Source organism: Spermophilus citellus (genome assembly GCF_964194105.1).
Source record: "Spermophilus citellus genome assembly, chromosome: 9".
In the NCBI taxonomy this organism is placed as follows: domain Eukaryota; kingdom Metazoa; phylum Chordata; class Mammalia; order Rodentia; family Sciuridae; genus Spermophilus; species Spermophilus citellus.
In genome coordinates, this window is record NC_138191.1 from 115,260,698 (window position 1) to 115,277,168 (window position 16,471).

At 44.8% G+C, this 16,471-nt stretch overlaps 1 protein-coding gene across 4 annotated transcripts in view; it reads left to right on the forward strand.

Annotated features, from left to right (window-relative positions):
* Nucleotides 1–16,335: 16,335 nt before the first annotated feature.
* Nucleotides 16,336–16,471, forward strand: part of PHC2 (polyhomeotic homolog 2) — a 105,113-nt gene continuing 104,977 nt past the window's right edge. For 3 of the 4 annotated variants that reach the window (XM_081305089.1, XM_081305087.1, XM_081305093.1), the window contains exon 1: nt 16,336–16,467. The gene's annotated coding sequence lies outside the window, so the exon portion shown is untranslated. The remainder of the gene's footprint in view (nt 16,468–16,471) is intronic. The other variant, XM_081305091.1, reaches the window with a different exon arrangement.

A 16,471-nucleotide genomic window follows, 5' to 3' on the forward strand; every position in this document is an offset into this window, starting at 1 on the left:
CCTGTGTCCTCCATACTCCTTCCAAACCCCACTTCCCACAGCTACTCCTGCTGGGCACAGCTGTTGTTTGCAGCTGCCTCAGCCACACTGCCAGGGAGGGGGTAGTGGGGGCTCCCCTGCTGTACTCCTGGGCACAGAGGACACAGCTGCTGCTTCCTGCTGTTCCACCAAAGGTCCTTCCCACACACCCCAAGTTCATCAGGTCAATGAACCCTCTAGGAGATGTGCGGTGGACGCAGAGCAATAGTGGATTTGCTAAGGCTGCTGTAGCAAAGTACCACAAATTGTGTGGTTAACAACAGAAAGGTCTCATCTCACAGTTCTGAGGCTGGATGGCTAAGATCCAGGCATCTGCAGCCTCGTTCCTCAGAGGTCTGTGAGGGAAGGATCAGCTCCAAGCCTCTTTTCTTGGCTGGTAGATGGCCATTTCTTCGCCGTCCCTTCACACTGTCTTCCTTTTATGTGGTCTATCTCTGCCCAGATTTCCCAGCCATAGTGGATGGCCAGTTGAAGCCACCCTTAATGCCTTCACTCTAGAAAGGGCCTATCTTTAAAGGTTATATTCCGAGATACTGAAAGTCAGGACTCAAGTTACCTTTCTGTAAGTGACACAATTTGACCACAGCAGGTTTCTTCTGTTCATGTTCCAGGAGTGACCTGGAGGCCATAGACCTCATTTATATGAATGAGGCCAAGGTATCATTTGGACAGTACATTTTGCTAGCTCAGTTCTGCCCCACCCCAGCCTAGGTGACTGCAGGGCTCAGAAGCCTCATAAGGCTGCTTTGCCCCCATCTTCAGGGTTTCCAGCACTATCTGGGCCCACCGAAGCTGCTGCTCACTCTACCTGGGGGAGCAGGACAGTGTTCTACATGGACAGGTGCTCACATTGCACTGCCTGCCCTTTGACTTCCTCTTGATGGACTGCAGCCTGCCATCCCTCTTGGATCAATCCTTGCGCCCCTGATCCTGGGCCTTTCACAGATTCCTTCATTTCCTGTTCAACCATGTGTCTCTTCTGTGCCAGAAAGCTCCTCCCTTCTGGTTCAGAGACAGGAGCTCTTGGGCAAGAATGGTTTGACTCCCCTCCCCACGAATGTAATCACCTCACCTTCCACCCTCACTGCCCTCCTGTCACCTCAGAGGGGACGTTTCTCTCTCGGTTCAAGGCTGCTGTCCACATATTTGTGCTTGGTCCCTTTCTGTCTGCTGTGAGAGGTGTCTCTCAGGTACAGGGTGCTAACTCTCACTTTCTCACATCTTCAAATGCTCCCTCCCTAAAATATTCCTCTTTGCCTATAAATATTCTCAATGTTAAAAACAGAAGAAGAAAATAAAAGAAAGAGTCTGGGGGTATAGCTAGTGGTAGAGTGCCTACTTGGCATGCACAAGGCCCCAGGTTCAATCCCTAATGAGAGAGAGAGAGAGAGAGAGAGAGAGAGAGAGAGAGAGAGAGAGAGACACCCCTTTTGTACCTTTGACTTATACCTTTTGTATCTAGGTTTGACACTCTTTCTTCCCTTTCTCCTCCAAGTTATTCAAAAGTGTTGTCTTATACTTTGAGCTCCACATTGACACTTCTAGTCCTTGACTCCTTATGATCTTCAGGGCCACAGAAACTTCATTAATGCCAAGTCCAGGGAGCACTTTTTTCCCCTCGTCTCACTGGCCTTTCCTACTGCATTCAACTATGCAGGCTCAGTCCTTCATCTTCTCCCCCAAGAGCAGGTACTGGCAGCAGAGTCTTGGAATTGCCCTCAGTGGTTGCCTTTCCCTCTTTCTTTTCTCGACATCAGAGTTGAAACAGAGAACGTGGAAGCCCAGTGGAATTGTCCATTCTCCATCTTTCCTGGCAAGTAGGTAGAGCACTCTGATTGCCAATAGGAAGTGAGCACCCTTGGTGCTGTGAACCCTGAGATGAGACCCTCAAGTTAAGGAAAGTAACATCAACTTACAAATCTGCGTTCCAGATGACTCCTTAGGACAGAGCCAGCTCTATTAGCAATGGACTACTCAACACTGAACTATTCATGTAAGAAAAATAAGCATATATTTCATCTAAGCCATTGTGTGGGGGAACTTTTTGTTACAGCAGCTTAATCTGTACTCTAGATAACATAACATTGACTCACTAGCTAGCAAGCCATATTCCTTTTGAAACCTCACCACTCCCATCCAACCTAAGTCTTCCTGTTACACTGTCTTGTAGCATCCTGTATTTCTTCTAAACACTTTTCACAGACTGAAACTAAATAATTGTGCAACATAGTGGTCACTATTGAATGCTATTCCAATATCTCTCCATCCTTCCTTCTTTTGACTTCAAGGAATCCTGATTTTATTCAGGTATGCATTGCACCTCATCCAGACTTGGGCTGCATGAAAAGGTGAGGTTTGGCCCATTAGATTCTATCTTGTAGACTTTGAAAAGCAATGAGCCACTTATCAAAAGGATCTATGATTGAAAGGTCATAATGTAGAGAAAGCTGGTGAAACTAGAATAGGCCATAGGCAAGCCCAAGTGAGCCAAAACTAAGAATGAGACGGGCCTGGGAATAGAAAAGAAGCAGGGGTGTTCGCACACTGTGTCACCAGTGAACCATGCATCCTGTCTTCAGAGGACCTGCTGCCACCTCAGTTCCAGGATTACCTCCCAATTCTAGTTGCTGTTCTTGGCAATAATACAACCTACCTCTGAAGGTTAGTGTGAGATTAAAATTAAGTAATGGGTGTAAATTGCTGGCATGCGCCTGACCTGCTGCAGTCAACAAAAGTAGATGTTGTTTCACTACCGTTACTTTTATCCTCCTCACTCAGCTCTCTCCCATTTGCCCTGTCCAAGGTAGAGCTCTGCATCTTGTCACAGACACAGTCTGAGAGCTGCTTCTCCGCCGGGCCTCCTGGAGCCAGGCCTGCATGTGTCTGTGGAAGGAGGCAGGCAGAGGAATGGCCTGTAATTGATCCCAGTCAGGGCTGGGCCGGTCCTGTCTTCCTTGGTTGGGGCCTCAGGAAGCAGGGTGCTGTCTGATTTATGTCCATGTTGCACCAGGGATGACCTGGTGCCCTCTCTACGTGTTCTAGCGTCAGACAAGGCCATAAAACGGAATTGGTGCTGCCTGTTTGTTCCTTTAGGGACAACTTGTCCGCGGATGCACCCAGCTCAAGTCAATCCCTTGCAGAATTCTCCCTGGGAAATGTTATTCTGTGTGGCCACCCTGTGCGGTCAAGGTTGCTGGGAGTTCGGGACCCTGATCTTGGCCCAGGGACAATGAACGGAAGGAAAAGTCGCACTCTCATGTGCCTGCATGGCTTCAGTGAGCACCTATTTGCAAATGTCTCCCAACCCACATCTTGAACCTATACTTCCCTTCAGTTTCAGTCCCAGCTGTCCACAGGCCTGCTGGACACCTCCTCTCACATGTCCCCAGTTCCAGTCTAAACTCCCGTTGACCTGCCTGCCTGCTCATCTCCCTGTTCCTCCTCCCCTGGTGTTTTTAGTCAGTTTTTTTCTTTGCTGCGACCAAGACTTGAAAAGGTTCATCTGGCACTCATGGTTTCAGAGGTCTCAGTCCAGACAGCCAACTCCATTGCTCTGGGTTTGAAGTGAGGCAGAGCATCAGGGCAGAAGGGTATGACAGAGGAAAGCAGCTCAGAACATGACAACCAGGAGGCAGAGAGAGCCCCACTCACCTGGGACAAAACAGATCCCAAAGGCATACCCTCAGGCACCTACCTCCTCCAGCCACGTCCTACCTGCCTTCAGTTAGCTCCAATTAATCCATTCAAGTGGATTAGTGCAGTGATTAGGTTAAGGCCCTCAGAACCCAAACATTTCCCCTCTACACTTTCTTAGTATTGTCTCACAAATGAGCTTTTGGGGGACACCTCATATTTAAACCGTGACATCTGGTTAGCACCACAGTGAGTCTGAGAAAGCTGCTTCTTCTGATCATGATGAGTATCTTCATACAACCTCCTCTTTGGCCCTGTTTTTTGTTTGTTTGTTTGGTTGGTTGGTTGGTTTTTTTGTTTGTTTGTTTTTAGTTATACCTGGACACAATATCTTTATTTTGTTTATTTTTACGTGGTGCTGAGGGTTGAATCCAGTGCCTCACATGTGCAAGGCAAGCACTCTGCCACTGAGCCACAGCCTCAGCCCTGTTTTATAGGTAGGGCACTTGTCATAAATTTACCATCATCCATATCCTATAGATAAAGACTGTGGACTCCTGAAAACGAAGAATGGGATCTGACTCATCCCTGTACCCCAGTGCCTACAGCAGAACCTGGCACAGAGGACTTCTATTTCTAGCTGAATGGTTGAAGGAATAAACATAGGAACAGAGATGGGCCCATTTATCAAGACTATCTTTACACACACACACACACACACACATATGTATATTTTATATATATATATACACACACATATGTATATTATACATATATATATATAATATATATATAAATCTTTATTTTATTTACTCGTTTGTTTATTTATGTGGTACTGAGGATCGAACCCAGTACCTCAAGAGTGCAAGGCAAGCGCTCAACCACTGAGCCACAACCCTAGCCCCTGAGGTAATTCTTAAAAAAAAAAAAAAAAAAAAAAAGAACAAGCCATTTGAAGTTCTGCTGGGAATAGTGAAATTAGATATTAGCTTCCTGGAGCCTGCCATGGATGGAAATTCAGTGAATTGGAATTTTAATCCTCAAGTTCATTTGGTTAACTGTATTTGGAGGTAGAGCCTTTAGAAAGTAATTAGGATTAGATGAAGTCATGAGAGCCGAGCCCCCATTATGGCATTTGTGGCTTTGTACCAAGAGAAAGAAAGATCCGAGCTGGCACACTTTTTCTGTCTTGCCATGTGATGACCTCTGCCGTATTATGATGTAGCAAGAAGGCCCTCGCCAGATGCCAAGCAGATGCTGGTGCCAATCTCCAGAACTGTAAGCTAAATAAATCTCTATTCTTTATAAAGTATCCCATTATAGCAACAGAAAATGGACTAAGACAGAGTCAGAAAGACCTTATTAGTTGCATGCCCTTTCACGTAAGACAACTGAGACCCAGAGAAGTTAAATAACTTTCTGAGTTTGAACAAGAATTTGGTGGCATCGTTCCTGAGCCAGTCCCCAAACCACCTAACTTCACAGTCCACAGTGCCCTCCTCTCTCCCTACACGCTGAGCTTAAAGTCAGTTCTTCACAAACTCCTGAGCTTGGCTTCCAAAAATAGAAGGAAGGTAGAGGGTATTCTAGACTATCTACAACATTTTATTAATGGGATTGATCTATCATTAATAAATTAAATTAAATTAGATTAAAAAACAAGATAAACTTCTCAGAAATGTCCCGTCCCCAAAGCAAGTATAAGATCATATGACCATGTGGCTCTCTAAACTTTAGTTTCCTCATTTGTGAAATGGTAATAATAGCGGCACCTGCCCTGACACGCCTGTTTTTCCATTTTAGGCCCTTTCAATAGATGGTAGCATTATTCCCTATGATTTTTCTGGACTCTCAGGAAGAGGATTACCCATCCCTACCCTTTCAACACAATTTTGCAGAACCTCTTTGTGGGAGGAATAGACCTCATTGACCCCTTGGTGCCAGCCTAGGCCATTGGTTTCCCTTGTCCAATGGAACAGAAGTGACATGTGCCACATCTCAGCAGAAACTTTGAGTCTTTGCAAAATTCACCCATCACATTTTTTCTTGTCTTCAGATTGATATAGGCAGATATTTTAGTCTGGAACCTAGAATGTGAAGACACGTTGAACAGAAGTTTAAATGATCTGTAGCTGTCATTTAAGGTAAGTAGAAATAAATCCTTTTTTTTTTTTTTTGTCAGTCATTGAGATTTTGGGGTGATTTCTGTAGCACAACCTACCAAAAGCTGACTAATGTTTTTTAAAAATATTTTTTAGTTGTCAATGGACCTTTATTTTATTTTATTTATTTATACGCGGTGCTGAGAATCTACCCCAGTGCCTCACACATGCTAGGCAAGTGCTCTACCATGGAGCCACCACCATGAAGAGATCCATAAAATGCATCAAATTCCAGGTAGCTCTAGGGATGAGAATTAGTGTTTAGGGCAAGCTGCCATAATAAAGAAACTCCAAAATACAACTCTTAAATAAGATACCTGTTGACTTCTCTCTGATGAAAGGGCCTGGAGGTAAGTGGGTGGCCAAGGGTTGCCAGGCAGCTTTGCTTCAAGAGGTTGCACAAAGATCCAGGTTCTAACTAACCCCCTGCTCCTTCTGGCCCCCATGTTATTAGTCTCATTTATACCAGGTCTGCAGTCCCAACTACTGGACGGAAGAAAGAGAGAAGTACGGGCAGCCAGTGATCCTTTAAGGATGTGACAGAAAAGTTGGCCACATCATTTCTACTCACAACCCATTGACCATATTGTACTTACATGGCCATTTCTAATAGAAGGGGGGGAAAAAGCTGGGAAATATAGTTTCTAGCCAGGGGGTCACCTGCTCTGATGAAGTTCAGAGGGCGCCTCCTAATGGTAGAACCCAGGAGGAACTAATTCAGTGTTGTCCTAGAGCTGGCTCACCCAAACTCATGAGAGTCAGTTGCATGAATTTCCCCAGATGCTGCATTCCTTGACATGGGCCTTGAAATCAGCCCTGAGGAGAGTATTTACACCACAGAAATTGGCCAACACTCCAATCTGGGCTCTGCCCCTCCCACACCCTCCACCAAAAGGCAACTCAACATTTGTTAGCACTGAGGATAGTGGGTGCTGGGAGGCAGTTAGCAGCGTCTGCCATAGCCAGGCCATGTCTTTGCTGCTTTCTCCTCTCACTCTGACCACCATCTCCACTTTCTGCTCTGCAAGCAGCCCTCCTTTTCTCAAATTCATGAGGGTAGCTCCTCTGTTATTTATTTTCCTTGGCCTATGGATTGCCTACCCTGAGCAGGATGTCTACTTACCTTGGGCAACTCAGTTTTGCCCAGGGCTGGAGGAGCTCTATCACCACCATGCGTAAAACTAACTCCAGAGGATCTGTGGGTAAAACTGGCAATAGAGGTAAGCACTGTATGCATGTGAGGAGGAAAAGCTCTTTCTTCCAACCTACCAAAGGTTTAATTTGTAGCAGACTCTCCTTGTGATGCTTTTCTAGTATTCTTTTGTATCTTTTATGATCATGTGGCTGTCTGGTGAAAAATGTGCTTGTTGGGGTGACAAGAAGTCTTTGACTGTGCCCTGTATTACAGGGGTATTGTTTAACCATATAGACAGTGATAGGAAGGATTTGCAGGAGAACTGAGATCCCTACCCTAGGAAAAGTGGCAGGGGCAAAATCATTAAGGAGGAAAGAAAAGAACACAGACATCAGAGTCAGACAGATGTAGGCCCACAGCCCAGCCCTGTCCCTTCTCATTGGATGACCTTGGTCAAGTTCATCTAATGCATGCCTTATTCTTCATACCTGCCAGGCCCCTGTACCTGACAGCTCTTCCCTCAAGTCCTTCAGAGGCCTCCCACCTAAAAGCAAGTCTCTGCCTGAACTCCTGTGCACCACCCAGGTCTTTTCTGTAGCACTAATTAGTATTTGGTCATTCAACTTGAGTATTTGATACTTATTTAAAATGCTTGAGACCAAAAATGTTTCAGATATTGGATTTTTTTCAGGTTTGGGGATACTTTGTATACAGTATCTTGGGGATGGGATACAAATTTAAACCTGGAATTCATTTGTTTCATATATACTTTATTCATATAACTGGGAAATTATTTTATACAATATTTTGACTTCAACCTGACACTTGAGATTAAGCATGGAATATTCTACTCATGGTATAATGTTGGCATTCAAAATTTCAGATTTTGAAGGATTTCAGATTTGAAGTTACAGATTAGGGAAGCTCATCCTGTATATATTTATCTACTTGCCTCTTAATTTTTCATCTGTATTGTACCAATCTGCACTTTCCACGTTAGTTTTGTTCAATATTATATCCTTGGCACTCAGCCAAAGACTGACATAAAGCTGCTACTCAAAATTTATCCAATATATGAATGACTGATTTAAAAAAGAACAAAGTTAAATTCTCTAACCCTTATCTGTAAACAGGGAGGATATTTAAAGCTTCTAATGAATAAGACAGAGGCAGTAAATATGGCAAACTGGCCAAGTTTCTCAGCCTGAACTTGAGGCACAGCCTGAACTTTGGAGGTTCCTGCTGGGCCAGATATCAACCCTTAGTTGCTAGAAGGTACAAAGGTCTAGGGAACCTCAGGGGAGAAACTGAGGGTCCCAGGGAGGTTAAGGAGAGTACTTAGAAGGCTTGGAGCAGGCTGGGCACAGTGGCGCACGCTAGTAATCCCAGCAGCTTGGGAGGCAGAGGCAGGAAGGTCGCAAGTTCAAAGCCAGCCTCAGCAAAAAGGGGGGCACTAAACAACTCAGTGAGACCCTGTCTGTAAATAAAATACAAAATAGGGCTGGGGATGTGGCTCCGTGGTCATGTCCCTCTGAGTTCAATCCCCAGTAATCACCACCCTCTCTCATAAAAAAGGCAACTTGGGTCAGTAATCAACAGGAAAACATTTCACTAAACTAGCAAGCACTTGAGGCTGTACTGGTGCAAAGCAGCTAAATGTCAGCTACATTTGTAAAATGGAGGAACAGAGACTTAACTGAGCACAGGAGGAGCTGGAGGAGATAACACGCATAAGCTCTGTGGCATGTAAAAGAGGCAGGCCTACAATAAAGGAAAACCTAGAAATTATCCATAATGCTAGGACACACATAGCTACACTCGACCTTCCTGCTCCTCATCCCCACCCCAGCCCCAAGAAAGACAGAGAGTCCTCATTGCCAATTCCAGGTGTGCAGGATGAGTCTGGCTCAAGGTGGAGAGGCCATCAGTGCCCGGGAATGGGGAACATGAAGGAAGAGAACAGTGCTGGACATCACAGTAGCAGAGCAGGCTGTGCCTCCGGAGAGTCCTCTGTTACTCGGGGAAGTTAAAAATAGGAGTCTCTCTCTTGAAAGCCTGGCCAGGCACCCAACTTCTGTTCAAGATTCCTCTGTATTCTTAAAGTTCCCTGACCCCAAAATTTCAGAGGCTCCAGAACTGAGGTAGGGATTTGGGTCTCAAGATTCCAGACCAGGGCCCTTGAATTTGCTTCTGTTTGAGTAATCCTTGGGTACAGACATCTTGAGCTGTTGGGGTCCTTCCCAAGTGGCACCTGCTACATCTGTCTTATATACAAGGAGGGATTACTATAAGGATAAGGAATGAGTCACAGGACTCAAGGCTGGAGATGGTACTGGACCCCAGGATAGGGAAGCAATCTGCAAACTTAGTTTCCTGGGAAATCTGAGCAACGGCTCTACTTTTCTTCCTCACTACATACTGACTAGCTCTTTCTTTTTTCTGGTATGCATGGTGCCAACAGCTTCTGCCTATATATCATCTGCATACAAGGGAGGAGCTAGAAATAGCAGAAAGGCTGTGGGGGCCTGGAGATGGTATATGATTGGCTCAGCTTGGGTCAGATGCCCACTTAAGTCATTATCTGTGATCTGGAGTGAAGGGCAGAATCACAGGTATATTAGGCTACTCTACTCCCAACCCTGTAGATGCAAGAGGGTCAAGGCCATTTATAAAGATATTGCACAAGCATTAGACACAGGTACTTTCTTCATGAGATATGCCCAATGTCACTCAGCTAGAAAATGGAACACTGTTAAGGTTTAGATATGAGGTATCCCCCAGAAGCTCATGTGTGAGACAATGCAAGAATGTTCAAAGATGAAATGATTAGATTATAAGAGCCATAACCTAACTGTATTGTGCATTAATCCACTGTTATGAATTAACTGGGTGGTAACTACAGCAGGTAGGGTATGGCTGGAAGAGGTGGATATGGGGGTAACTTTGGGATCTATATTTTGTCCCTAGTGAGAAGAGCTCTCTCTGCTTCTCTTCCTGGCTGTCAAGTCCTGAGCCACATTCCTTTGCCACACCCTTCCACCATGATGTTCTGCCTCACCCTAGGCCCAGAACTATGGAGTCAGACAACCATGAACTGAACCTCTGAAACCATGAGCCAAAACAAACTTTTCCTTCTCCACATTGTTCTTATCAAGTCTTTTGGTCTCAGCAAGGAAAAAGATGACCAACACAAACATCAAGTACCAGTGACTCCCAAGCTCTTTCCATTTTGTTCCAATTCAAGATTATGAAATGAAGGCCTCTGTGCCTGCAGGACACCAGAGGTAAAGCCCAGAGCCTCAGAATCCAAAGAGGGTTCAAGAACTGAAGGAGGTATTTTTAATACTGGTTTCCCTGCTAGTCTATAACCTGGAGAGGAGCCCAAACCTAACAAGAGGCCTGGTAGGTAGAAATTCTCAGTATTTGTAGAACAAAAGAACAAATGAACTAATAATGAATGACTGAGTGAACCAAGAACTGTGCTCCCACATCTCTTGTAGAGATGGATTTAAAAAAAAAGAAAAGAAAAGAAAAATGGATAACAATAGTAAGTAACATTTCTTGGTATTCTAAGGGACTTTGAAGGTTTTAAATCATTATCATCAAGCCAATGAGCAGAGTATTATTATTCCCTTTTAAAAGTAAGATGCTGAGGCACAGAGAGGTTAAGAAAGACACCCAAGCTCACTAGGTTGATGGCAGAATCATTACAAATCTAAGCAGCCTACTCCAGAGTCTCTCCTCAACTACGGCATCACACCATCTCCAAGATGCCAGCAGGTACCCCAGATTTAAGGAATCAGAATCTGGGGGTGGGCCCAGAGAATCTCTATTTTAAAAAGTTCACATGATTCTGATGCACAACCAGAATTACACCTACAAGTGCCAATCTAAAAAACAGCAGTAAGCCCAGGGCTACAACAAAGGAGGCTGTTTTGACTATTTTGAGGTTTATCTGATTCTATGAACATAAAGCCTGCTGAATGATCATATTGTCTTTGTGACAAGGGAACTCAAATCCAGATCAATGACAAAGAACCCTCCGGGGAGGGAACCCTTGAGCAGAAGACCTGCCCAGAGGAACTGCCTAGGAGATATTCTCTCAAGCGGTTCCAGCTAGCAGGCCTCTGTCCTCAGTAGAGTCAGGACTGGCCATACCTGCCCTACTTCCTGGACTTTGATCTCCCATCTGACCTCCTGTTCACCCCTGCTCTGATCTGGCAACTCCTGCTGGGTTGACACCCTCTCTGACCCCTGGCCTGCCCCAGTTTTCCGCCTCACTGCTCCAGGCTGATACCTTACCTCATGACAGCTCAGGCAGGACAATATTTGTATCAGCCACCAAGATTAAAATCGAAATGCCATCTCTTCTAATGATGTAGCGACAAATGGAATATTTGTTCCACTGTAACTCTGAGAGTGGAATTCAGGTATCTTAAACCAATTCAACCCGGTCACTGAGCATGGGATATAGAAACAGAAATAGCCCTTGGCACAAGCTGGCACAACGTGGGCTTTCATCCGTTGAACAAATGCTTTGTGAGGGCCGATTCCATGACAGTTACTGTATTAACTTTGGGGGTGAAAAAGATGAACAAGTCATTGAGTCTGCCCCCAAGGAGTGCCCTTATGCCCAATTTTGCTGCCGTATTCAGAGATGAGATCAGGCAGTTAATTGGACCCAAGAGAAGAAAGGTTATCAGATTTCACTTTCAGAGAAGGGGTGTTTGTAGCTTAATCCAAGGCTCCAAAGTGCTTCAAGTACTGGATCAGCTGATGGACACATGGGGAGATTGGTAATGCCCCAGAGCACAGTTTTTAAACACTTAGATCTGTATGTGCATCAGAGGTTCATGCCTAGAGGTATGGGTAGCCTTCCTAGAAGGCACCAAAAGGGCCCAGGAGTGGGGTTCAGGGTACCTGTTCTGTTCCTGGCTGTACTCTAACTTGATATGTGATCTTAGACAAAACTCACATTTGCTTTCTGGACCTCAGTTTCCCCAGATGATGTATTTTTTCCTCTCAGTGCCCAGATCCTCAAAGCTTATTTGGTAAATGTTTATGGAGTGAATGAGCAAATCTTTTCCAGCTCTGGTGTTGTAAGTCTATGTGCTGGAGACCTCTGAGAAAGAATGGAATTGACCAAGAAGAAAAAAGTTGATCCCCTTCCTGATGGGCCCTAGGTCATACTCTGTCCTGTCAGAGTGATCTGCCCTTCAAGGACCACCTCCTCTTTCTCTTTGTTCCCATCCTTCAATTTCTATCTCCTTTCCACTCTACCCCATATTGTTGTGGGTTGAATTGTGTTTCTCCCAAAAAAGATATATTCAAGTTCTAGTCCCCAGTACCTGTGACTTTATTTGGAAACAAGGTCTTTGTCAATTAGGGTGGGCCCTAATCCAGTAATTGTGTCCTTATAAGAAAAGGGAAATTTGGACACAAATACACAGGTAGAACTCCATGTGACAACAGAGACACAGACTGAAGCGATGCATCCACAAACCAAGGTCTGCTGCAGCTTGCCAGCCATCACCAGGAGTTCAGAGATGCATGGAACAAATTCCCCCTCTGAGCCCCAAGAAGGAATCCACCCTAGTGATGCCAGATGTCAGACTTCTGGCTTCCTGAACTGTGGGAGAATCAATTTGTGTTGTTTTAACACACCCCAGTTTGCGGTATTTTGTCACGAAAGCCCCAGGAAACAAATACAATGCCATTATTTGGAGATTATCCCACTGATTAACAGAGCTCTAGAGAGCTCTGGTGGCCCTGACATCTCTACAATTATACACTGAAAGTGAGTCATCATTTCTACTGTGGATCTCTAAAACCAAGAAGCCTGACTTCCCTGTAGGGAAAAAGATGGGCGAGGTCTTCCACGTGATTATTATCCAGAAGAGGATGCTGGATGGGGAAAGATTGCCAGATGCTTTTTTTTTCCCTCCCCACTAGGGACAGGCCAAGAATAAGGAGCTTTCATCACTGTAAGATGATGTCACATTTATTTTCATTAATTCATTAAATATATATGAAGTACTTACTATGCCAGGCACTGGTGGGAGACAGGACAGAGTGTGTAGATGGATGGAGGAGGAATGCTAAAGAAATAGAACACACATTCCCTGAGTTCTAAGAGCCAAGCTGAGTTGGAGGAGCCTCCATGCAGCCTGACTTGGGGATCAGATGGTCCTGGTTGGGATTCTGGCTCTACCACTGACTTCCACTGAGATCCTGGACAAGCTTCTTAATCTCCCTGGCCCTCAGGCTTACTGTGAGGATTAAATAAAATGATGTATAGAGCAGAGGGCCAGGATAAGTGCTCAATAAATATTTTGGAGAGCAAAGTTATTTCCAGAAACAGTTCACTAAAAGAGCAGGGTGATTTAGATCAGGCAGGACCCCTCGTCACCTCTTGCCAGATACCATCTGACTGAATGCTCAGAGCAATTCTGGGAGGAAGTCAATCTCATTTTATAAATAATGAAACCGTAGCTCAGAGATATCAAGCAACTTAGCCAAGTTCATGTACACAGCAAGGAATGCAAAATAGAGCGCCTAAGCACACATTCTTCCTATTCCTGAGTGACATTTACATGCAAATCAGAAGGGGCTGGAGGGCAGCACATTGTTTGGGAGAGGGTCTAGGACACTTCACTGAAGGCTGCAGTGGCCTGCAAAGAAAGCACATTTACCAGATTTACATTTTGTTTAATTACCAAATGTATCTCTAGTCCTTACCATAGGGTGTCCTAAGCACTCTATCTTAGAGCCTATAAAATGGGCACTGTTGTTTGTTCCGTTTTACAGATGTGGATATTAAGACAGAAAGAGGTTAAGCAACTTTCCTAACATAGTACAGATATTGAGTCACAGAAGACAGAGTGTGCACATAGTGGGGGTACAGGGAGGATTGACACCCCCCCCCCAAACACACACAAGCCACCCTTTGGTGCTATTGCTGCCATAAGACCAGAAGTAATTTAACCCTAAAAGGTGAATGGCAGAATGGGGCTGTTTAGTTCTGGGACCTTCTGAGTCAACAGCTTCTCATCCCTGGTCCACTTCCTGAAAGCTTTTTGCGCCTCAGTTTTGGAAGCCCTTTGAGTACAAAGAGCTCATTTCCTGTGGCCGGGAAAGACAGGACAAGTTCCTGACGACAGCTCATCTCCCTCATTAAGGCGCTCATAAAAGTGTTTCAAGGAGGCTGACTTACAGCTCGACTGTTTGTCAAGATCCTCTTCTGCAAGGAGCCACTCCGGTAATTTGGTGCTAGGAGATGTGCAAGAGAAACCAGCTCCTTTGAGTCCAGGAATTATTTATGGTCCCAAGAAGAGAGTATGTCATTTGGAGAGATAACAAGACTTCACCAGCACAACAGGCTATTTAATGTGCCCGAGGGATTCGAGGCAGCGTCAAAATTCCAAAACCAGTTAGGAAGGCTTGAGAGACACTGTCGTACATGTGGGTTGTTTGTTTTGAAGAAAACTTTTGGGACCATGACAGAAAAGACAATAGCTAACAATTACAACAGTTAACCCCTAGGCCAGGATCTGAACTAAATGTTTTTTGTACAGTAATTCATTTAATTCTCACAATCTTCCAATCCTATTTTCCAAATAAGGAAATCTAGGCACCGAGAGGTTATATAATTTTCTTGAGATCACACAGCCAATGAATGGCCAAGTCAAGATTTTAATCGAACCACATCTGAGTCTATATTTGTGCTCTTAAGCATCAAATAGTCATAATTTAGAGAGAATTGGGTTTTAAGTCAGTCCAGTAAAGTGGAAAGCATGTGTACACACACACACACACACACACACAAACACACACACACTTTTCAAAATTCTTTACAATGCCTATACAGTTTGGCTTATTTCATTTAAGACTTCAGGTCCCATCCAGTCATTCATATATAGTACTTTAAACTTAAGAGAAATACTGAGCTAAAAATGTCTATATGCAGATGTTTGTGCTTTTAAGCTACCCTGCCTCTAGGTGAGCTATGGAATCCACAGGGGTGAAAATAAAGAGAGAGAATTCTAGAGTGCATCTACCGACCCAGTGACTTCTCTTTTCATATTTAGCCTCTGTAACCTTAGCACATGTCACTTGTCACAAGATATACTTGCTATAGGATTAAGAGATAAGTTTACATCTTGAAAGTTCTATTAGAGAAAGGAGTTCTAATGCCCAATCCTAAATTAAATGACCCTGGTATAATGAAACTCCACAAGGTTATCTTTGGAGCCAGACAAACCTGGATTTGAACCCTAAATCTGCTATTTGCTAGCTGTGTGACCTTGGGCAATTTGTTTAATTTGCAAAAGTTTCTTAATCTGTAAAATGGTTACACCTATAATACTGCATTGAGAAGGCCGAATTTAAAAGTTTCTAAAAAAATCAGTTTGAGAATATACGAATAATAATAATTAAGCTGGGTGAGGAGGCACAAGCCTGTAATCCCAGCCGCTTAAGAGGCTGAGGCAGGAGGATGGCGGGTTCAAAGTCAACCTCAGCAAAAGAGGAGCACTAAGCAACTCAGTGAGACTCTGTCTCTAAAATAAAATAGAAAATAGGGCTGGGGATGTGGCTCAGTAGTCAAGTGCTCCTGGGTTCAATCTCTTGTACCCCCCCCCAAAATAATAATAATAATTAAACCTTAGCTCTCAATAGCTATCTGACCTAAGTGAGGTCACATCCCCTCTCTAGGCCTCATTTTCCCTCATCAGTAATGTGGCTATATCTATTCTGCCTGCTAACCTCAAAAGTCATTGCAAGAAAACAGTAAGGAACTGGGCAGCTCATATATGAGGATTTTCTCAACTGCTTGGGATACCTGGAATTGTGAAGAGGTGTTGGGAGACCCCTACTGGAGAAAAAACTCAGGAGAGTCCTGGGCCTGAAGTCAATCTACACCTTTGCTGTTTGGTGTGGTTGAGTGACTTTGGATGAGTGACCTAATTTCTCTGGGACTCCGTTTTTCCTAATATCAAGTGAGGTTAATAGTACAAACTTCTCAGGGTTACCCAGAGAATCATATTCGGCAGAAAAGTATTAAGCACGTGATTAAGTACTCCGTAAGTATTTGCTGAATCTGAATCTCGTTGGCTGATCCAAACTCAGCCCCTCTCCCTACGTGGGATGGGAAAAGTACTACGCGGTACTGCCAAGCGGAGCTCAGGTAGAGGAGATGCTCCCGGGGACCAGCGCACTCTCCACTCCCCCGCCCAGTCGTTGCCATGGCCACCGGTTCAGGTCGGAGCAGCAGGGAGGCGTGTTTAGCCCAATCCCCGCCTTTCCAGAGTGACTATTGGCTAGAGCAGCCACGTGACGGCGCTGGTATGCTAATATATGGTAATAGCCCCCACGCCCCTCCTCCCCGGGCCGCGTCCGAGTAGCCAGCAGGGTGCGCGGCGCCGAGCCGAGGGGGCGGGCTGAGGGGCGGCCCCCGGGAGAGAGCGGCCAGGTGGAGGAGGAGCGCGAAGGAGACCGCAGGTAA